The 24,503-nt window shown below is 46.1% G+C and overlaps 1 protein-coding gene across 4 annotated transcripts in view; it reads left to right on the top strand.

The window, feature by feature from the left end:
• The window catches only part of LOC139060020 (monocarboxylate transporter 12-like), a 207,265-nt gene that overhangs the window by 159,115 nt on the left and 23,647 nt on the right, over positions 1-24,503 (top strand). Inside the window, exon 1 of one of the 4 annotated variants that reach the window (XM_070538696.1) lies at positions 21,936-22,141. The exons of the other annotated variants lie outside the window; for them this stretch is intronic. The gene's annotated coding sequence lies outside the window, so the exon portion shown is untranslated. Of the gene's footprint in view, positions 1-21,935; positions 22,142-24,503 lie in introns of those variants that run through there. 4 annotated transcript variants of the gene reach the window in all.

Raw genomic sequence — 24,503 nt, 5'->3', positions numbered from 1 at the left:
TGTGCTGCGGAACAAATCACAGTGCACAACTGATGTGTAAAGGTCAACGTGGTCGTTCCTTGCTTTTATGTCTGTGCAGCTTCTACCCAGTTCAAGCACTGACATTGAAATCCAGCAGGCATACGTGCTGAATTCAGCTCGAATTCGGCTCAGAAGCAGGCCCGCCAAACGGTGCGTCTCGAGTCGTTGTTGCCAGCACAAAAAGGACACTTTCGACAGTGACACGTTATGCAGCAAGTGTACGTAGGGTACATGTGCAGAGCTCGGTGACGGGTAGACTGCGATAACGAAGAGTCCTGTCATAGTTACCACCACCACTATATACCACGCACTCTGGAAACCAAGCTTATGCTGCAATAAGTTCACGCAATTCATTTTATACTATCCATAGTATAAAACACAACAGATAGTACTATCGAAATTACTATGGATAGCGCTATCGACAGTTTTCTTTACCATCGTTAGTTCGATAGATACTCAGCTATTTGTAGTATCCATGGTGCCACCGATAGTTCTGCATCATAAGTTTGCGTGCCAAAACCACGATCTGATTCAAAGGCACGCCGTAGTTGGTAAACTCTGGACTGATTTTGACCATGTGGAGTTCTTTACCGTGCGCTTAAATATAAGTACGCACGAGCATTTTTGCATTTCGCCACTGTCGAAATGCACCCGCGACCTCAGTTAAAGAAAAACCCGAAGTGGTCCAAATTAATCCGGAGCCCCTGGCTACAGCGTGCCTCATATGAAGCCGGGATTTCGGCATGTAAAACCATATAATACATCTTTTTAAAACTGTGCTGCGAGTTCACATATTCGAATTTCGAGCTATAGTTAACTGAAATACTTTTAATAATTAGACATTTGTTCTAATGTTCATTTCCCTCTCTCTCTCGTTTATACCCGCATATGCGGGCCGACTAGTATTACTGAGCATGCATGCCTCAAGACAACAACAACAACAACAAAAAATGTCACTTGTCAAAAAATGTCAAAGAATGTCAGGGCTTGTACTTCCAGCGATAACTACGAGCACGTGATTAAACCATTTCCATAGAGGTTTCGTATGCATCTGGCGTCATATCCTTGGCAAATATATTGCGCAATTGCTTCGAAGGCAACCTGAGATATAACGTACAAGTGGTCTGTAGAGAGGAGATACATATGGTATTCGTCGGACTTGAACGGGGAACATGTGACGAGGGATATGGCGCGACGAGGTGCTACAAGAAATGTCGAGGACATTTATTCAACTCACTGGCTTCGCCGATTTTATCTAAATTACATTTTAATTTCGCCTACGTCAAAATAAAAGTTTAATGTTTTGTACGTGCGCCTGCACTTCGTTCAATTTATTTTAAACTATAGTAAAATTTGTAATTACACACACACACACACATATATACATATACATACATATGTACACATATATACATATATATGTACACATATATACATATATATGTACACATATATACATATATATACACACACACATATACATATATATACACACACATATACATATATATACACACACACATATACATATATATACACACACACACATATATATATACACACACACACACACACACACACACACACACACACACACACACATATATATATATATATATATATATATATATATATATATATATATATATATATATATATATATATATATATATACACACGCACATACAGGGTGTTCCATGCTGCACGAAGATTTAAAAACCTACAAAAGCGAGTAGCTGGACAGAACAGGTAATGTTTGCCGTCGTTTGTAGATGTTCAGATTATTGTGTTTTTGCGTTCTGCCTAATTACATAATTATTTTAATTCATTAATCAACCGATCTATTATAAATAGATGAAACTGTCTATGAGAAAATTGTTGAGCAACATGAAAAACTATCGATACAGCTTTCTGTTGCTCAATACGTGCTACATAAAATTGTTTTCCGAGAGTGAAAGCAGGCCGCGAATACACACAAGGTGCCTCGAGAGGCCAGTCGCGCGGAAATCTTGCGTGTGTTCGCTGGCTTCTTTCACGTTCGAAAAAAAAAAACACTTTTTGGTTCATCGTCACCTTTCGGCGCTGAGACAGGATTCCTTGTGCTCTCTTGAACGCCGGCGGTCCGTGAGTTCCGCGGGTTTTGCGTCGCTTCGAGAGGTAGCCTCCTTCAGGCCATCTTGTTTAACTGGGCAGCGCGCTGTCTCCCTGGCGTGTTTCGCTGCCTGTCGTGCCACCTTCAGCCGGTTTTCTGCTTCGTGGTGGGCAGCGTCCATATTGTCACGTGGTGGCGACGTTGAATAACACAGTAGCAATACTGTGAACGACAAAACTAACTTTTATTGGGCGAACCTGTGCCCACAAAACAGGCTACACTTATAGCACAACGAGAGGGCGGAACACAGTCGGCGATCGTCGTAAATCTGATCAGCGGGTCAAGCGCGTCGGCTTTTTATAGAGCAGTCGTCGAATGTTCCAGACTAATCGTTCGGATCCGCGTGCCTTCCACAAAGTTCTACACCCTTCGCGTTACGCGATGAAATCAGATAACACAAGGTTCAGCGACAGCAGACAGCCGGGTAGAAGCATCGATAACTTTCCAGAAACGTCGGATACATGCCGGTGCGTCCCTCGCTGTGCGATTAGATTTGTTAAGCGGCGAAACGTGGTCGCCCGATAAAGATAAGTACACGTGTCAATATGGACCAGTACACCATATGGCGTGGTGCAGTGTGGTGTGCCGTTGCGAAGGTGCACAATACACCCTGTTTGAGAACGTGACTAGTATCACCTCCAACCAATCTGCTTTGCCGGTTGGCATTTCATGCTTACATCTACTCTCGATTACGGGGGAGCCAGCAATTTTTTTTCTTTTGCTTTACAGGATACGCACGCATATATAGCAAATACGCATATAAAGCAAATAGAGCTCTTTCTTCGAGTACGCAATGGCTCGACGCAGCGCGCTGGCAAGAACTATACTGGAAAAAGCGAATATGTTATATGCGAGGTGCAGCGAGCATTTTATTGCAGGTAGGTACAATATGCATTTCGATCGGCGTAATGTGTGCTTGTATCAATGTTTCAATGGACATCCGCCCATTCCCGCCTATAAGTTCTTTAAACACATTAAAAGCTTCGCTGCTTCCAAGACGTCTTGGCTCATTTCAGCGCTTAATGGTTGCTCTGGCAAGCTATCGGGAATCGCCGAGAAGCGAGCGTCAGCGGTCTTTTTATTTTTGACACGCTTATTCGGACTCGGCGAGAGTTCTTTTGCGCGAGCTTCTTGCTCCGCCGTGCGGCAAGTTGTGTCATGCGCATCACGAACGCTGGAAAAATTACGGCGTCCCGAGTTAGGGGGCGAATTCTCGGCGTCAGATTCGTCGAAAACTTCAGTGGCAGCTTCAGACACCGTGGTTCGCAAACGGCTCAAATAATTGTTGCGAATCTTGCGATTAGACGCACCCTCGGCTCGACCCGCTGTCTGTACTCTATAGTACGTACCTCTGCGCAACTGCAGGAGCATATTTGCTGCGCTGGATGCTTCTGACTCGTCTACGCCGCGCATCAGAAAGCAGCTTGACCGCGTAGCATTCGCGCGTTCGGTATGAATCCTTCGGTTAGTGATACGCGAAGTGCTGCCAGATCGAGACGAGTGCGTACCGGGGATGCCAACACTGTGCGCGCTCGTAGTAGCACTCTCGGCGTCATGTTCGTTAGAAACGTCATCGGTAGTGGTCGAAGGAGACAACGGCACTGTGGGTTCCTTACGTCTCCAGTAAGTTCTCCGGCTCGCAACACCTGAGGCACTGCCGGTTCGAACCTTCGGCTGCGCACCGGAAACGCCACTGCTGCGCCGATCCGGGAGCGCGTTCGCCACGTCCGAGACGTCATCGGTGGATGTCGAAAGGCACCGTGATGGCGTGGTCTGCGCACGTCTTGAACGAGTTCGTCGCCTGGCACTCGAGGCGTCGCCGGCGTCAGCTTTCGGGTGCCCAATGGAGGAGCTACCACTGTCGAAGAGTTGGGAAGCATTGTCGTTGTCAGATTCAATCGAAACGTCACCGCTAGTCATCGTAGAGCAGTGTAACTGCGTGGCTCGCGCGTGTCCCGGATGTGTTCTTCGACTCGCGTCGTCTAGCTCATCACCAGCTCGAGTCGTCGGCTGCGACTCCCACTCGGAGGACGACTCTTTAGTACCTCGCCGCTTCCGCACTAACCTCAGTAGGGTGGGAGATGGCGGGTCTGAATGTCCCGGCTCGTTTCCCGGTGATATCCTGGCTGCAGCGTCGGAATCGAGTGCTGGCGGATTCAAGTCCTGAAACCGCCTTGATCCGTTTTCCCCGGCACTGTCGGAGTGTGGTCCTGAAACCGTCGCCGAGTTGATAGCATCATCGCAAGAAGGCTTCTCTGGCACCTGGGGCGTGGCACCCGCCGAATCTTCAGGCCTCGCCCCTGTGGTGTCGTGCGCTACAGGCTCGCTAGTTGCATCGAGTTTGTCCTGTCGTTCATTCAAAGGTACCGACCGCCACTGCCCATTGCTCCTCGCTTGGAAAAAACTGTAGGCGCACGCTGACGACTTACGGTGCCACAAAAGTTGTATTGCGGATAAAAACCGAGCGGTGCACCCCCTGTTGCAAGCGACCGAGTCGTCCTCGTCGTCCATACGATGCGCCACGATGCTACCAGCCGAGGTCTGGTGTAGTTTCCTTGAGCGCACTGGCACGCCACCGCCGTGTAAATGTTTGCTGTGAATACACACGGGAGAAGCAAGCTGATAACGCATGCGCATTAGCCACTTGATTCGGATCAGCGAGTAGTGCACGAAAGGCTCTTTTTCTGTCGCCGAGACCCGTATACGCAGCGAAAAAACAAATGAACGAGCGGCGATAACAAGGCAGAAAGACTACTTCGTCTGATAGTAATAGCGATAACGCCCCAACGGGTAAACAGTATCTTTTACTGTCCTTTTTGATAGATAATTTGTTTCCCGCACCGGAAAAGTCTTGTCATTTTCACACACACGCGCGGCTTGCTTGTTTCCTTTAGTTTATGTAAAAACAGGAAACGTCAGTTATACATCCATAATTCGTCCGTGGTACTTAGTGTTGTGTGTGGGTTGTCACTGGCTCGCTGTTTTGCACTTTATCTAGGTTGTGGAAAGCAACGACGTGGCAACTACTAACCCAGTACCCTGCTCTCTGCAGCGTGGTTGTGAGCAACAGCCTTTAAAAAATATCCAGTATTTTCACCTATGACGTCAGACGCGAAGGGAAACCGCTCATCGATTTTGACGGAGGCATGGACAACAGTTATCGGAATTGTATTTTATCTTCGTACAAAGCATGGTTGCGAATGAGAGCCTCGCAATTCATAGATGACGTACACACCAAACCATACTGTCATTTTGCTAAGGAGATGTTTACGTTGCATGTGTCGCCCTCCCTGTGCTCACGCTTCGTTGATAACGTGACGTACAACTTGGCACTTTTAACAAAATCAAAAACGACTTTTGTATACAGCTAGTCAGACTGGTGCTCCTAGAAAGACGAAAACTTGGTCACGACTGGGGACTGTCCTACATGCCACAGGACTGGATAGAGGCTGTCACGCCATCATAACCCCGTATTGTACGCATAGCACATGGTAAAGGCGCATTTACAACGTGCAAGGCGCACACTGCACGATGGCGATCTTGTACTCAGCTTTCAAGGATCACGCAGAATCGGGTGTAATCATACGTTCATGCGCTGAATGTCATGGGGTAATTTCCAGGCAGGAACGGGCGATCACTCGATTGAACATCGCCAGTCACTGTCCCGTGTGTGGCGAGCCTTGCGCTGTCTTCGCTCCTCTCTGCAACAGCGTCACCCTCTCTGCGCATTGGTTCTCCATAAAATCTGCACGGTAGTTGGTGTTGATGACGATCGTTGCGTGACTCTAGTAGCCGGAGAGACAATTACGCGATCCACTTTGGCCCTGCATAAAGCACCAGAACTATGCGCGTCCCAAATATTAACCTGCCGCCTACGGCGGAAGAATTTCAGGCTGCTCTGCGCGGTTCTCTGCAGACAGTTATCGTGCCGACGTATTGCGCTCACCATGTACGTCTTGGTAAAAAAAAAACGAGGAAAAAAGCGATGCTCACACGGATAGAATCGCGCGCGCCACAACGTTAGGGTCTAGCCACCCTAACAACGTCCATCCTGAATCCATGGCCGCCTTCTGACGTGGACGTTCGGCAGTCAGCAACGTCACTGATTTCGTGCGCTCCATTCAGCACGACAAGTCGAAAGACGGCGCGCTTCCTCCCCCACCCCCTTCCTCCCTTGCGCGCGCGAGATCGAGCCACAATTCTCGAGTCACCCTATAGTAGCACAAGTAGCGGAATCTGGAGTTCCCAATAGGTGTGCATGAGTCGCGTATAATAGTTATTTTCATTTGTTCTTGGTTTTGTTTTGTTATAGATTCTCGTAATGCGAAAGCATTATATGCCCCATTACGCGAAAATCCGCCGTTGACGGGAACAAAAATGAACGGCAGCATAGAATAAAACCACATAAAAAGAATACTCGAATTTCTTAGGGAGGCCTATAAACAAAGTAAATTAATGCCTTTGAAGAGAATGTTAGGTAAACGTCGGTTTTGGTGGGAATCGAACACGGGGTATGAGACAAGCACGCTTCCCCGACGATATAGCGTTTTTTTTTCTTTATTTCCAGCTTGGCTACAAGCCTCAAAAGAATTTTTTATCATAGATCACACTCGTTTTGCATGGGCTAAAGTCTCAAGCATTGACACTACAGCTTCATCACAGTCATTCATCTTGTGCACGTCACGCACCTTAACCACCATTTCCACAAAATATTTATACACAGACCGGCCTTTAGCATCACAATGTCTATATGCCAACAGACTCCGACAGACTGCGTGCAGTCCAAGTAAAAAGATAACATCCATCTGTTCAAAATCGCGTTCAGGTGGTAAATAATGAATGCCATGTGTGGATTGAGGGAAAGGTCTATCTTTAAAGTTCATCATCATCATCATCAGCCTGGTTACGCCCACTGCAGGGCAAAGGCCTCTCCCATATTTCTCCAACAACCCCGGTCATGTACTAATTGTGGCCATGCCGTCCCTGCAAACTTCTTAATCTCATCCGCCCACCTAACTTTCTGCCGTCCCCTGCTACGCTTCCCTTCCCTTGGAATCCAGTCCGTAACCCTTAATGACCATCGGTTATCTTCCCTCCTCATTACATGTCCTGCCCATGCCCATTTCTTTTTCTTGATTTCAACTAAGATGTCATTAACTCGCGTTTGTTCCCTCACCCAATCTGCTCTTTTCTTATCCCTTAACGTTACACCTATCATTCTTCTTTCCATAGCTCGTTGCGTCGTCCTCAATTTGAGTAGAACCCTTTTCGTAAGCCTCCAGGTTTCTGCCCCGTAGGTGAGTACTGGTAAGACACAGCTATTATACACTTTTCTCTTGAGGGATAATGGCAACCTGCTGTTCATGATCTGAGAATGCCTGCCAAACGCACCCCAGCCCATTCTTATTCTTCTGATTATTTCTGTCTCATGATCCGGATCCGCAGTCACTACCTGCCCTAAGTAGATGTATTCCCTTACGACTTCCAGTGCCTCGCTGCCTATTGTAAACTGCTGTTCTCTTCCGAGACTGTTAAACATTACTTTAGTTTTCTGCAGATTAATTTTTAGACCCACTCTTCTGCTTTGCCTCTCCAGGTCAGTGAGCATGCATTGCAGTTGGTCCCCTGAGTTACTAAGCAAGGCAATATTATCAGCGAATCGCAAGTTACTAAGGTATTCTCCATTAACTTTTATCCCCATTTCTTCCCAATCCAGGTCTCTGAATACCTCCTGTAAACACGCTGTGAATAGCATTGGAGAGATCGTATCTCCCTGCCTGACGTCTTTCTTTATTGGGATTTTGTTGCTTTCTTTATGGAGGACTATGGTGGCTGTGGAGCCGCTATAGATATTTTTCAGTATTTTTACATATAGCTCGTCTACACCCTGATTCCGTAATGCCTCCATGACTGCTGAGGTTTCGACAGAATCAAATCCTTTCTCGTAATCAATGAAAGCTATATATAAAGGTTGGTTATATTCCGCACATTTCTCTATCACCTGATTGATAGTGTGAATATGATCTATTGTTGAGTAGCCTTTACGGAATCCTGCCTGGTCCTTTGCTTGACAGAAGTCTAAGGTGTTCCTGATTCTATTTGCGATTACCTTAGTAAATAGTTTGTAGGCAACGGACAGTAAGCTGATTGGTCTATAATTTTTCAAGTCTTTGGCGTCCCCTTTCTTATGGATTAGGATTATGTTAGCATTTTTCCAAGATTCGGGTACGGTCGAAGTCATGAGGCATTGCGTATACAGGGTGGCCAGTTTCTCTAGAACAATCTGCCCACCATCCTTCAACAAATCTGCTGTTACCTGATCCTCCCCAGCTGTCTTCCCCCTTTGCATATCTCCCAAGGCTTTCTTTACTTCTTCCGGCGTTACCTGTGGGATTTCGAATTCCTCTAGACTATTTTCTCTTCCATTATCGTCGTGGGTGGCACTGGTACTGTACAAATCTCTATAGAACTCCTCAGCCACTTGTACTATCTCATCCATATTAGTAATGATATTGCCGGCTTTGTCTCTTAACGCATACATCTGACTCTTGCCAATTCCTAGTTTCTTCTTCACTGTTTTTAGGCTTCCTCCGTTCCTGAGAGCATGTTCAATTCTATCCATATTATACTTCCTTATGTCAGCTGTCTTGCGCTTGCTGATTAACTTCGAAAGTTCTGCCAGTTCTATTCTAGCTGTAGGGTTAGAGGCTTTCATACATTGGCGTTTCTTGACCAGATCTTTCGTCTCCTGCGAAAGTTTACTGGTATCCTGCCTAACGGAGTTACCACCGACTTCCATTGCAGACTCCTTAATTATGTCCACAAGATTGTCGTTCATTGCTTCAACACTAAGGTTCTCTTCCTGAGTTAAAGCCGAATACCTGTTCTGTAGCTTGATCTGGAATTGCTCTATTTTCCCTCTTACCGCTAACTCATTGATCGGCTTCTTATGTACCAGTTTCTTCCGTTCCCTTCTCAGGTCTAGGCTAATTCGAGTTCTTACCATCCTGTGGTCACTGCAGCGCACCTTGCCGAGCACGTCCACATCTTTTATGATGCCAGGGTTAGCGCAGAGTATGAAGTCTATTTCGTTTCTAGTCTCACCATTCGGGCTCCTCCACGTCCACTTTCGGCTATCCCCGTTTGCGGAAGAAGGTATTCATTATCCTCATATTATTCTGTTCCGCAAACTCTACCAATAACTCCCCCCTGATATTCCTAGTGCCTATGCCATATTCCCCCACTGCCTTGTCTCCAGCCTGCTTTTTGCCTACCTTGGCATTAAAGTCACCCATTAGTATAGTGTATTTAGTTTTCACTCTACCCATCGCCGATTCCACGTCTTCATAGAAGCTTTCGACTTCCTGGTCATCATGACTGGATGTAGGGGCGTAGACCTGTACAATCTTCATTTTGTACCTCTTATTAAGTTTCACAACAAGACCTGCCACCCTCTCGTTAATGCTATAGAATTCCTGTATGTTACCAGCTATATTCTTATTAATCAGGAATCCGACGCCTAGTTCCCTTCTCTCTTCTAAGCCCCGGTAGCACAGGACGTGCCCGCTTTTTAGCACTGTATATGCTTCTTTTGGCCTCCTAACTTCGCTAAGCCCTATTATATCCCATTTACTGCCCTCTAATTGCTCCAATAGCACTGCTAGACTCGCCTCACTAGATAACGTTCTAGCGTTAAACGTTGCCAGGTTCATATTCCAATGGCGGCCTGTCCGGAGCCAGTGATTCTTAGCACCCTCTGCAGCGTCGCAGGTCTGACCGCCGCCGTGGTCAGTTGTTTCGCAGCTGCTGGGGATCTTTAAGGTTATCTGTAATATATCCCCCAAAAATATGGCGTTATTACAACCAATGAAAACATGTTCGATCGTTTCAGCTTTGTTGCACAGAAAGTAACTGCTTCCCCATGGCTCATAAATCCCTCTTTCCTCTAACCACGTTTTAACAAGTAAGGATCCCGGGTGAAGCTTGAAGAAAAACGTTTTACCGTTTGCCAGTATCCACACATACGGTATACCACTCGGTATCCACCCTTTGAAGTACTATTTGCCCAGGCCCTTCTTGAAACATTAACCGATACAGTGGAACAGGGAACACACTCTCAATGAGATCCTGAATTAGACGCTTTTTTTGTTACATTGGCGAGGTACTCAAGGGAAAATCTTGCCGTAAGGAAACGATAGGACGTTACAACTTGACGCAAGAACCTTGAAATTGTGTAATAAGGGCAAATGGCTGAAGAAACAAAAAAATCAGGCAGAGAAACTGTTAACATGGTTGGAAAAAAAACACAGAAACGAGTCTCTTTCGTCGCTTATCAATATCAAACGTGATACAACTTGCTGAAGAAACAAGTGTCACACCGACAGACCACCTTTCTTTTTTTTTTATGGATATGATATAAGGAGAAGTTGGCGCACAAATTAAGGCACCGGCTACTCCTCATCTCTTGAGTGGTTCCGTCACACATCGTACAGGGTTCAAGGTTACATATCAAATAGTCTTTTCACACAAGCACCAGGACTTATCACGCAGCTTTCCCACAGGAAGACTATGACGTAAGGAACACATGGTACATACAATATACAATGTACATGTCTCCACACTTATGTAGATGAAAGTCTCAAAAGTACAAAAGATATCGTCGCCTAATAACACATTGTCTAGTCAGCGGGTGGTACATACATCGTGTAAATGCATTATCACATACAGTCACAACAGAGCAGTCAACATAACATAATTCACAAACAGATGGATATATACAGTGACAATGAAATGAAGAGAACAATGAAAGCGCTAATAACTTCCAGCAATGCCGCTGTGTTCAAGAAAACTTTTTAGTGCTTTTAAAGCACTCTTCTGCAAGGCCGTTGTTGGCCAAGGGCCCAAAATTTTCCTTAAACTGAAAGGTCTGCGGTCTAATTTAATTAGCGCTGATTTAAGTCGGCTTCTTAGTGTGTCGTGATGTGGGCAATCTAGAAGGAGGTGATATATATCTTCGTCTACAAATCCACAATCACATTCGGGGGTTTCCGCACGGCCAATTCTGTGTAAGAAATGCTTTGTGTAGGCAGCGCCTAGCCTTAATCGATGAATAAGGGTTTCCATAGTTCTATCTAATGACAATGAAAATTTGAATTCAATAAATGGATCAATATGGTATAAGTCCGAGCTCTTAGAATTCTGGTCAAACCAAGTGTTTCTAGACATTTTGAGAGACGTTGTCCTTATAATGCAGCGTAATTCATCCTTTGATATTGGGAGCGGAGATGTATCATCTTTGAGGTGTGCTTGTCGTGCTGCTTCATCGGCTGCTGTGTTGCCAGGGATGTCACAATGCCCTGGTATCCACTGGATTGCTATTGCATGTTTCGCTTCGCTTGCCTTTGTGAGGTTTTTAAGTGTTTCATATATTATACTGTCACTGAATGTTTTCCCCTTTGTGTTGCAGAGTGATGTTAGAGCCGCCTGTGAATCACTCAAAATTACCCATTTTTGCGCATCTCTTACTGACAATATAAATTTTATCGCACCTAGGATTGCGAACAGTTCAGCCGTTGTAGACGAAGTCGCACGAGTTAACTTAAATGATTCTTGTTTGTTGAGGTGTGGTATAATGAATGATGAAGTTGAAGAGGTTGCTGTACTGGAGCCATCTGTATAGACGTGTGTGTATCCTGAATACCGCATACATATCTGGTACAGCGCTAGTTGTTGAGCAGCTCGAATGAACATGTCTCTTTTGCTGAATATCCCATCTACTGACAATTCGATTTTTGGAACTGTAAGCAGCCATGGAGGATATTCGATGTCTGAGTTCCAAAATTCATTTCTTGGCAATATGTGAAGATTTTCTTGAATTTCTATATGAACATAATTTCTATCTCGTTTCATTGTGTCTAGAGCCAATGGGTGGTTTTTATGCTGGGTTTGAAGACGGAAATAATGCCGGCATGTTTCTGTAGTTCGCATAACTGGAAAAGGTGATTGGCTAGCCTCAGCTATTACAAGAGAACTAGAAGTCGCTCGTGGAACTCCTAGACATAGGCGTAGTCCTCTAGCTAAAAGTCTTTGAAGTCGCTCTTCTGAAGTGTGGGAAAGTCCGTGTAAGATGGGCGCGGAATACGCAACTTTTTGCCGTATTAATGCATTGTAAACAGTCAGCATGGACGATACTGATCCGCCCCATGATGTGCCTGCAAGTCTGCGAAGTACAGTCACTACGGCATTGACCTCGTTTTCGAGTTTCTTTATGTGGGGTGCCCAGGATAGCTGCCTATCAAGTATTATGCCTAGAAATCGATGCTGTGGGACAATCATTAGAGGGTGTCCTTCCAGATTAAGAGAGAAATTTTTTAACTGCCTTCGAGTGAAGGGCAATACAGCTGTCTTTGCGTGTGATAGTACCATTCCTCTCTCTCTCAAAAATTTGTTGATTATATTTATGCCGTCTTGCAATGCCATTTGAAGTAGTTGAGCATTAGACCTAGATGTCCAAATACACACATCATCTGCATACAGTGAAAATTTTAACTGTGATGGCAGCCTTCTTGGTAAATCAGCCATGACGCAGTTAAAAAGGAAGGGGCTGAGTACGCTTCCCTGTGGTACTCCCTGTTTGACAACATGTTCAGCACTCTTTCCTTCCCTCGTCTGAACAAAGATTTTCCGACCTGATAGAAATTCAGAAATCCATCGCAAAGACCTGCCAGACAGACCAAGTTCCAACATGCTTAGCAAAACATGAACGTGACTAACAGTGTCAAATGCCCTCTTGATGTCTAGGAATACTGCTATAGTCATGTTCCCATGTGCACGCTCGTGCTCCACACAGGTTACTATATCTAATATTGCATCCATTGTGCATCTATGTTTTCTAAAACCTACTAAGTAGTTGGACAGCACATTCGTTTCATTACACCACCATTGAAGTCGCGCGTCAATCATTTTCTCCATTACTTTGCATAAACAACTTGTCAAACTAACAGGGCGGAAGGATTCAAGGCACAAGGGTGTCTTACCAGGTTTTAAAATTGGTATGATTCGAGCGCCTTTCCAAGAGTCAGGTACAGTTTCTTCTATCCATAAGTTATTATAGATGTCTAAGAGAGCATTTGTACCTGTCGGTCCGAGGTTTCTTAGCATATTGTACGTAATGCCGTCCGGCCCAGCAGCGGACTTTTGGCGACATGATGCAATTGCACATTGGAGCTCGCTTAATGTGAAAGTATGATCTAATTGAGTATGTTGGGCCCAGTAGCAAGCAGTAATTTTGCGCTTAGCCAACACTACTGAAATATCAAATTCTCCGCATTGCGATGAAAAAGCAGGTCTGGAAATAAGCTCACAAAATTCATCTGCAACTATTATTTCACACGTGTCCCGTGCTACAGCGAGAGCACGAAATGGGAAGCTCTGTGTTACAGGTCCGCTTAAAGAACGAATTACTAGAAAAATTCGTGGGATAGCCGTGTGAGGAGACAGCGTGCCGCAGAAGTCGCGCCAGCGCCGTTTGCCTAGATTTTCCATTCGTCTGCGCGTTACATTGTGTATTTTCTGAGCATTTCTGTATGCTTCTAAACTTCCGCTCCGTCGGTAAGCTCTTTCGGATCGGCGTCGGATGGCTCTTAGGTGTTCATATTCTCCGTCAACTGCAGCATAATCTTTTGGAATTGGGACCTTCTTTGTGCATATGTTCATATTGTCCTGCAAAAATTCTGTAAATTTTTCCACTGTTGCCTGTTGATTAATTTGATCCGTTAGGCGGTACCGAAAAGCTTGCCAGTTGGTTAGTCTGCTGTAATGCCTGATATCACAGTGCATGCTAGGGTGGTTAACAAGGATGGGAAAATGATCACTTCCGCGCGTTTCCATATCTGTTGTCCATCCCACACCATTCACTAGATCATGTGAACACAGGGTAACATCTATGCAGCTTGAGTAATTATATCCACGAAGGAATGTTGGCGACCCATCGTTTAAATCAGTCAAGTTGCATTTATCTATGGCGCACTCTATAACGTTACCCCGTGCATCACAATGATCACTGCCCCAGATGATGTTGTGTGCATTGAAGTCGCCACATATAAATACATTAGAATGAGCTATCTTGAAGATATCCACTAGCGCTTCTACTGAAATCCGGTTTGTAGGTTGTAGATATAGATTAATCACTGTTATACAGAGCTTGCCAAAGGATACTTTACATGCGATGAATTCCGGGAAGTCTGAATCACTGGACTGAATTTGATAAGACGGTAGGTCCTTTCTGACGCACAGGAGCACTCTGCTCACAGCACCTTGACGAGAAGTCTTGTATATCACATAATCTGAGAGGCGAAAGTCGTCATTGATTCCCGCCTCTTGAATACAAAGTATTGGGAAGTTGTATTGCACAAGCAGTTTACGAAAGTCAGCACACTTCCTTCGAAGACTGTTGGCATTCCACTGAAATATGGAGACATTTTTGTAGTGGTTATACATGCAGTGCCTGCCGCGGTTTCGGCCCGGATTGTTGACACAACAGTGCTTCTAGAGGCAACAAGGCTTTCACTTCTGGTAGGTTGTTTGCTTCCGGCAGAGCAGATAGGATTGCCTTAAGAGCTGCGAAAAGCATTGGCAAAATCAGTTGTGTCACCGATGCTGTGGTATGCTCGCTATTAGCTGGTGTTACTTCTGCAGTAGATGAGTAAGGTCGCTGAGAGGAATGTGTGCGAGTACTGGAGCTTTCTTGTGTATTACTTTCCGCCTGTTGTCGTCTGGGTTTCCGTAGCACTGATGCATAAGACTGGGAACTTGACTGTGATCCTCTTGATTGGTCTCTTGATTGCACTGTTGGTTGTTCTCTAGAGGAGGAATAGCTTGTTGGTGCTCTTGGCTGTGGTGGTTCCGGTGCCCGCTGAGGTGGGTGATCTGGCACTGGATGAACAATCTCAAGGTTTGGGGTGGGTTCATTGCGTCGCGGTTGTCTTCCATGGATGAGTTCGTGTCGACGCATTTGTGCCGCTGCTTTTTTCTGAGGACAGCCTGAGAAGGAGGCGGCATGGTTCCCCGCACAGTTTGCACATTTAGGTTGAAGAACTGACTTGCACTCCTTGTGGTCATGATCTTCTGAGCAGATTTTGCATCGACGTGTGCTACGGCAGGTTTTCGCCATGTACCCAAATCGCTGGCAATTATAGCAGCGAAGTGCTGGTCCTAGGTATTCCTCGACAGGGTGACTGGTGAAACCCAAGTAAATTCTTCCTGGAATAGGGCGATCGTCTCTGAAAGTAAGAATTACCGTGTGAAGTGGATGTGACTACTGCTCCATCTTCTTGGCGGGAATACCTTATCTGTCTGCGTGCCGATATAACTCCTGCGTCTTTCAAGAAGTCTAGGAGTTGTTCGTCCGTATACTGCAGAGGCACATGCTTTACTTTGCCAACGTTTCGCGTGTATGACTCTGGGATGAAGGGCTTGACTTCCAGGCCGCCTACACTTGAGAGCATCAAAAGGCGTTTCGCCGACGCTAAGGAAGCAACGCTGACACTGAAACTTCCATCTCTGTTCGTCCTGAAAGACTGTACTTTTTCTTTGGCAGCGGAAACTATTTCGGCAGACACTTGGTTTGGATTTACTTGCCAAAAAGTATTACCTTCACTTGGGCGAAAGACAACCGGAATGCCTTCGGCTCGCTTTTTCTTGTACGTGACCAAAGTAAATGGTGCGTCTTCACCCATCTCTTCTTCATCACTTAACTCATAATTCGATGTTGTGTCATCGTACTTGTCTTCTAGGCGAGGCTTCTTGCTCTCGGCTTCACCGTCAGCCATTATTCCTGAATTCGCTGAAGCTGATTCCGAGTTGTGGAGAACCAAACGTGCCGGCTTTATGAAGCTTTGTGACGCTTGCAAGGCCCCAGGATTTTCATTACGGCCCGTAGCATCATTCATATGGCTTGTTACGTTTGGACGAGCATAAGGCTCGTGACGATGTTCTCGGCTTCCGACCACCGTAGCGGCAGGGTAATAGCCAGGTTCTCAAAAAAGAAATGTCGTACCTGTAAGGCGCCTGGCTTGTTGAACCTTCGCCCGACGTCTTGTTAATCAATCGTCGTCAATGGTAGCCGTAAATGTCCAAAAACCAGAAAACTCAGAGCACCGCACAAAAACAGCGACCGAACCTTTCTTACTCGACGAAACAAATTTGTCCTTGATGTTTGCTCCCACGTAGAACACCAAATAAACGTGGCAAAAATTCGGTGAAATTGTCGAATGTGCTTACGTGTTCAATACAGTGCCTGCAGAAGATACATAATTTTCGCAGCGAGAAAAACGTTACAAATAGTGGCACGTGCAAAAATTGACAATTCACGGCCACCTCATGCTTCGGCAATCGCACGCATTTCATCCGGCTTTTTTTTTTTTTTTGAGCCAGAGAGACTCGTTCTCACGATACTCATCCAAAGGTACCCCCAGGTAAGTACTAGGTGTCGTGAGCTACCGGATTTCATCAATAACGCTGGGCGTGGCATTCCAATGTCCATGCCAGAGACGAATACTCTTTCGCTGATTTCACTGCCGCTTTTCTCACAAAACACTTCAGTAATTCATAATAATGAGCTAACACTCTCCCTATATGCAGCAAATAGGGCAACGTCATCTGCATAAGCTAGAACAGATACTTCACGGGCTTGTATCTCAAACCCCCTGATTTCTGTACTAATAACTATTTTTCTACAGAGCGGCTCCAAAAATAAAGCAACATGTAAAGGACTTAACGTACAACCCTGTCGAACGGAAGAGAGTACTTGTATGTGTTGTGAAAGTTCACCATTAACAATTAAATTGGTACATGAGCTTTGATATGCCATTCTGATGTCTTTACATATGACGGAACCAAGTCCAACATAACTAATTAATAAAAAGAGAACAATATGTGGTACCATGTCAAAAGCCTTAGCTAGATCTATTTGCAGCATCGCTACCTTGAGGAGAGCGCTATCGCAATATTCTAAAATGCTTCTAGCTCTCTCAGTATTTGTAAATATTTTCCTACCCCTGATGCCGCATGTCTGATGCGGCCCAACTAACTTCCGTATAACTCCCTACAGCCTTGCTGCAAGAATTTTCATGAAAACCTTGTACTCAACATTTGTCAGCGTAATTGGCCTGTGTCCCGTTACTTTACGTAATATATTTCTATCTTTTCCTTTTGGGATTAGTACTGTGTACGCACGATTGAACGATGGAGGTAAAGTTCCCCGCACGAGCGAGCTGAAAACCCCCCGCACGAGCGAGCTGAAAACGAGAGTTTAAATTCCCTCGTACGCTGCGGTCCTCATTTAGAGGCGAGATTTTCCCGCTTCGAGTGTCTCCTTTACAACGCTTGGAAGCACTACAATAGGTAGTAGCTGCCTTTGAGGGCGCGCAGCATGGTAGGCTACTGTTCGGTGCCGCAGTGCCGGACGTACGCAACGGAGTCCGGTGTCAGCCTTATTCACACGTAGCCGCTGGACAAGAAGCTGCGTGAAGCTTCGCTCACGAAACATAAAAACCGGCAAACAGTCATCGGCTACAACTCGCGTATGCAGCAAGCACAGACGCAAGGAGGGTTTCTGCTACGGCGCCGGGTCTGCGATGTTCGGAAAACGCGTACTGAGACGCTCGCCCGAGTCCCCTGCCCGACTAATGTGATGACGGTTTGGTATGTGCACTTGTCGATGCTATAGATACTGGCAAGTTCACTAGAGTGGAAAGGGAGCTGTCGTCATCCGTCGTCGCCCATACGAGTGATCCGAGTGTGGGCACAGCACGGACCGTACATTCAACTACAACCGCCACCTCAGAGTTCATCAAAGGAAATCTAGTCCTCGTTCAAGCAGCGACAATGTTTCTACTGTACCCCATGAGCCGGAGGAATACGAAGGTGATGCTTCCGAGGATGAACACTTCAAGTGCATAATGTGCACCGAACTGTTTCATAACGGAGCAAAGTTTCGGCATCACATGAAATACCACAACGGGGCCTGTTTCGGTGCGATGGATGCCTATTCACGGCCGACAATTCAGGCAACGTGCTCAGACATCAAGAATCTTCTCGGTGTCCAAGAAACGGCGAGCGCACCCATGACAGAGTTCGAGCCCCGTGCGGCAAAAGAGGAAACCGACAGCGCTTCTCGTCAACAAGCGACTCGAGGTCAGTCGTGCCTCGTGAGCATCTAACCCGGAGACGTCGGCTTCATGTAACAGCAACTCTCTTAAATGCGAGACGTGTATTTCAATAGACTCCTCAGTGGCGACGAGTGTAGAAGTCGCAGGGGTGTCCTACCGCCACGAAGATGAGACAGACATAAAAGGTGCAAAGCCTTTAATTTTCTTCAAGTACCGGTGCCATGGTATTAAAGCGAGCAGTGGCTTTGTGATTAGAGGCACGGCTTATTATTATTATTATTATTTGTTTTGCACACATATACACATGTACACAGGTAACAGGAAAGGGAAAGCGAGGAGCAGGCTGGCAACTGCCACCGGAGGGGCACAACGCCTGCCTACTCTTCTGAAGGGAGGCGACAGCAACACAGAAATGGAAGATAGGAAGGAGGGGAGGAAAGAGGATAAAGGAAAGAAGAGCAACAGGACAAATCTAAAGACCAAAGTAGAACACTGCAACAGGACAAATCTAAAGACTAAAGTACAGCTCTGCAGCCGGAATTAAAGTGACGCCGCGTCGAACAGCCTCCACAATTATCAACCACGTCCATGGCTAGTTCGCTATGTGGCTGATTGTGTTCTCCACGATGAGACGCCAAGTAAAGCTGCACGTAATCACCGTTTCACGTAATCACCTGCACGTAATCACTGGTTCACAATATACACTACAAGGTGTTTGAACCCGCCACCTCCCATCTTCGAAGGAAGAAGCGTTAGGGTACAACACTGATCACACACAGTAGGGCCGGTCACTGAAGGTCACGCTACAACAGAATGTCGAATGTTCATGCTACAAACGTGAACCTAAGTTAGTTAGGTATATAAAGGTTAGTAGGGCGCGATGGGCCTGATCACGTTTAGATGCACAGCCACTGGGGTATAAACATTCCTCGAGTGTCGCAAACCGCAGGCCAAGGAGATGATAGTTTCTCACTAGTGACATGCGCTGCGCACTGGAAGCGGGACACTCAAGTATAAGGTGCTGAAGTGTCTCGTAACAGCCACAAGACGTACACAATGGACTTCGGCACTTTTGTGCGCGCCGCACGTGACACTTATGCGAGATTATGCACGCCCTTGTCTGTATAAACGTTCGTGCACGTTCACGCAACCAACCCTCAGTTTGAGCAGTTGTGCTCTAGCGCGACGAGGCAAGCCTCGACCACGAACACGGGGCGGGAACGTTCCATTTGCGACGCGCTGATCTGGATGCTGCTTGAGTAGGTGGCGACGAATCAGCAGACGAGCGTCATCAAGCTTGCACGTAATTTCTGGGCAGTCACAGTTGTTATGAACGCAACTTGAAGCGAGCCGATCAGCCTCTTCATTTCCGGTGATTCCTACGTGTGAAGGTATCCATTGAGCAACGAGACATACCCCACGTGATGTAATTTTGCTCGCAGAGTCATTAATGCTGCGCACAAGTGGACAATCAAGCTCACTGCGTTGTAACCTGCTAAGGGCAGCTCGGGAGTCCGTAAAGATGACAACCTTCGATGTAATTAACTCCTCGTGCACGTATTTCAGTGCAACATTAATCGCTGCTAGTTCCGCAGTTGTTGACGAAGTTGGATGAGGTATTTGAAAGATACGTCATACTTCTGTTGAAGGGCAGCAAAAGCTGCAGAGGCGCCTTGACCGTCATTGTGTACAGATGGATCCATGAAAACTTGATGATAATCTGGAAACTTTTCGAACAAGTGAGACTGAGCCAATTGAAATATTGCCGAAACAGCCATATCAGATTTTTTGTGCATGTCAGGGATTGTGAGGAAAATGGGGAATACGTGTTTCGTGATACCTTTTGGAGGCGGAGACGTATCTGAAGCAGCATGTTCAGAAATGGTAGTGATATCCATAAATAATGCCGCCATTTTTCCCATGCGAGATAATGGGCGGCTTATATATACATAGAATGATACACAGATGTTATGACCTGTAGCCAAACCGACAACAAATAATTCCAGCATTTGCTTTTTTGTAGTGTTTGTTACCTTGTACTTATTCCTGTGTTGATGATCGCCCTTGGATGGTCGATGCGTAGCAACGTTAAATAAGCAATACGTGTGCTCCTTTTATGTCCGCCTGCAGCGAAGGCTTTCATCCTAGCAGAAAAAAAAAAGCTTTCGCCTGCATGTTTTAATACTGTTCTTCCATATGGATCATTCCATAACTGGAAGCCGGCGTTAAGTGCTTTGCTATTCATGACAGCAGAAAGAGCTACGGGTTTCGGACTAATAGTATGATCGGCGTTTAAAGGGAACACACAAAAAGTGTTTTGGTACCTAATTCAGGTCAATTAGCATTTAGACACGCAATATATCTGTGCCTATATGGAAGCCAAATGCGTCCCGATAACGACATTCACAATATTAGTGGTTTTTCAGTGGTGTGTGGAAGACTTCCGTTGATCTGAAACTATACGTCATCGCCCGACAGCGGCACTAAGCCGGTCCATTTCAGTCGGATGTTTAGCCTTTCCTGCCCCTATTTGCCTCCTTAATGGAATGCGTACGGTCTAGTAGACTTACGGTACTCTTGCCTGCACCCGGCATCAATGTCTAGGCGTTATCTGTAAGATGTCTTCATTATACTCGTACTTAATAGTTGGGCATGAAGACGCGGCACATATTTATCTATATCTAGTCTCAAGTCAGGTGCCTCAACATGTCGCTGGCACGTATTATCGTCGCTTCAGGTAGCGTACGCTTTTCTTCTTAAATTCGATCGTTGTAACGGTGAGAATCGTTGATCACAAACGCGTCAAAATGTTTATTGAAATAGACGCAATTGTCCGAAATGAGCAACGTCATAAAGAAGCGTGTCGGCCTTTATTCGCAATATAGATATGCATTGACTACAGGCCCGGACATTAGGCGGCGTTCGCCGTCTATACCGGGTCGTCCCACCCCTAACCGGATAATAATGCATATTTAGAACTGGTGTATATGGCGTTCAGGCAACCGCCAGTCTTCGTTTTCCTCTAGTTCATGTCACCTTCTTCTTTCCCCCCTTCACCGTAACAATACATATCTTTTATTTTCATTTCAATAAAAGGAAAGGCACTGACCTGACAATCAACGTTTCAAGTTTCAACCGACTTTGTCTATATCTGCGGCGTTCGATAACCGCTTCATGCTTCTTATCTCGCGACAGATATAGCGTCCCCGCGAGCGGCTGCGTGCACTTGGACGCTCCTAATCGTGACCCTCTTGCGTGTGTGGTCGACCACGGCGACAGCGTAAACATGTGCGTTAATGGCCGTGTCATACAGCCAAGTGTCGCTCCTTATCCGTACGCCGGTGATTCTGGCCGGCATCTACGGTTGGCCGAAGACAAGTGCACACTGCTATAAGAAATGTGCTACACACTGTCGGCAGCTCCAAACATTTGGCATTGGCCCGAGTGAGTTACCTAGGCCCACTTCCTTAACTTCTTGTTGTTTACTCATACCGGTAAAACGCTGCTGTTCCTTCTTTTTTTTTTCCTTCACGTTCATCTGTACTTTGAGACCCCTTATCAATGCCAGCCAACGCAAGTGGATGCGCGCCTGGTGAACAACAACCGTTTGAACGGCAGAGCCGCAAAGGCTACAGTTGGAACGCGCTGCTTGTCGGAGGCGCGGCAGATCTACGTAATCTCAAGATATCCCGCGGCCGTAAAGCAAGTGGGATTTCTGCTGCCTTCATCAGTTGCAACTTCTGGCGAAGGGGACCCAGCAGCCGCATCTACACTGCTCGGCCGACTCCTCTTGCTGCAGGTTGGTGTGGGAGTGTTGCTGCTTTTGTTCCTGATGACGTTGCCCTTAGTGTGCCTGTTAACGTTGTGTTAGAGGATTACAGTGGCGCGCAATGACGACAAGACGACAACGCGGACACGGAAGCAGACAGGTCGGAAAATACGGTGCTCGGGTTTATCCGCATTCTTAGTAGCGTCTTCGCACTGCAAGTTTGCCTGTACGACGCATTATCTGGGCTACCCCGCGAAGAGTCGTCACTTCCTTATTTCTCCAAGAATGAAACGAAGAACAAAGTGAATGATGGAGCTGCGTGCAGAGCGCCGTAGTATAGGACATAAGCGCGGCCGTCCGGAAACTGGCGCAGGAAGCTTAGTCGGACTTGAGGGCAGCTGGGACAGGAAAGGGCAGTACCTTTAACTTTCCAACAAGAACATTACGTCGCGTGCAGCCGAGTGAAGAAGCGCGTTGAAGAGCGGGAACAGTTTACGCTTCGCTTGTTTTATAAGTTTTTTGGAGGCGCCTATATTATCTACATGTGTGTAATGTTTTGTCCGAACAAAGTTACGATATTCAATGGCTCCTTCCTTTCGCTTTTTTCTGTTTATTTTGAAGCAGTGATATCATGTTTGTTTCTCTCTCTGTCTCTCTCTCTTGGAACTTTTTGTCCATTTCAAGACTTGCTTGTGTCTGGTCCAGAGTTATATTTAAATATGTTTATTTCTTCCTATTTTACATGTCTCCACGCCAGGTCTGCATGGTGTTTGTAGCTTTTTGTCAATGTGCTTCATGTTTTATGCAAACGCCTATGATATACAACCGTCTACCGTTACCACGTTTCAAGAAGTAGGTAGTGACATTTACCGGTTAGTCAGTTTTCACAGCTAAGCTGTATATGGCTAGCGTACCGCGCATTTTTCGTTTTTGTGCGGCAACAAATAAAAGAAGTGAGCTTGGGCAGATTCCGGAGATAGCGCAATACCAGGCTTCAAGCACTGTGCCAATAATAATAATAATAATAATAATAATAATAATAATAATAATAATAATAATAATAATAATTGGAGGACGCTTAAGCTTCGCCTTCAAGAGTGGAACGCGACAGCGTTCCCGTCGACCCGCCAAGGGGTGTGAGACAATGGGCTACAGCGCAGCGACTACGCGCCCCGCATCGGACGCGGTGAGCGTCGAGCAACGCAGCATTCGGCGCGGCAACGAAATGTGCGCCTGAGCAAGCGACGCACGCCTGAGCCTTAGAAACAGCTCGTTTCTGAGGCAACACCACGTTCACTAGAGGCGCTTTTGTACCGCTTTGAAGCATCGAACGAAAAAAAAAAACTCGTGGCTGAGTGGTAGAGTCTCTGTCTCACACTCCGGAGACCCTGGTTCGATTCCCACCCAGCCGATCTTGCAAGTTGTTTTTTATTCATGAAGTGCCTGCTGGGATTTATCGCTCACGGCCAACGCCGCGGACGCCGACACCGACGACACCGGCTTTTCTGCGACACGAGCTCCTTAACGCTGTCGCGTTAATAATAAAGACGCATCGTTTCAAGTGGATGGGTATACTGCAATCATTAGCGAACAGCACATGGACTAACGAGCAGGAGGCGCTGCCACATACGCAAAGGACAAGAGAAAGAGTATACAGAGAAAGGCAGGGAGGTTAAAGACGCATCGTTTCAAGTGGATGGGTATACTGCAATCATTAGCGAACAGCACATGGACTAACAAGCAGGAGGCGTTGCCACATACGCAAAGGACAAGAGAAAGAGTATACAGAGAAAGGCGGTATTTCCGGTTGGCTATCCTGCACAGGGGAGGGGTTAAGGGGGATAAAAAGAGAAAGAGACTTGAAGGGGGAGACAGAAAGATAGCGAGACGGCTTCACGACAGACTTTAAGAACGCCACCCTCTACCGCTCTATAGTGTACGAGCTTTGTTAGTGCAACGGACAAAATGTATGTACAACCGTACACCCCTGACTCGCAAGAGGACAATATCACCGACTGTGGGAATGTCTGTGCCGTACAAACGAAAGACGGAATGGTGATTTGTAGTAAAAATGTAGAATTAATTCAAAATAAGGAAACAGACGTGACAAGTTTCTGGCTATACTCTCCTTCACAACGCCTTCGATTTGTCGGGTGGAAGAACTACGCAAATTAGCACACCTAGGTGATCCTTACTTTACAAAGTGCATCGTCATTAAGATTTGCTGTTAGTCTGTCGGTTAGAAAGCGCATCGTTATGAGTGAAGTTCCTCTCGCTTCCGACGGCATTATCTCTCTCTACAGGGTGTAAAAGTTACTGCGCCGGTGTGAGCACTTTCCTACATCACGTAAAGCGATCCACGCACGCTTACGAGCGACATGAGAGAGTTACA

The sequence above is a fragment of the Dermacentor albipictus genome, chromosome 5 (genome assembly GCF_038994185.2).
Source record: "Dermacentor albipictus isolate Rhodes 1998 colony chromosome 5, USDA_Dalb.pri_finalv2, whole genome shotgun sequence".
Lineage (NCBI taxonomy): Eukaryota > Metazoa > Arthropoda > Arachnida > Ixodida > Ixodidae > Dermacentor > Dermacentor albipictus.
The sequence above is the reverse complement of the archived record's forward strand: the minus strand, read 5'-3'. Positions and strand labels throughout refer to the sequence as shown.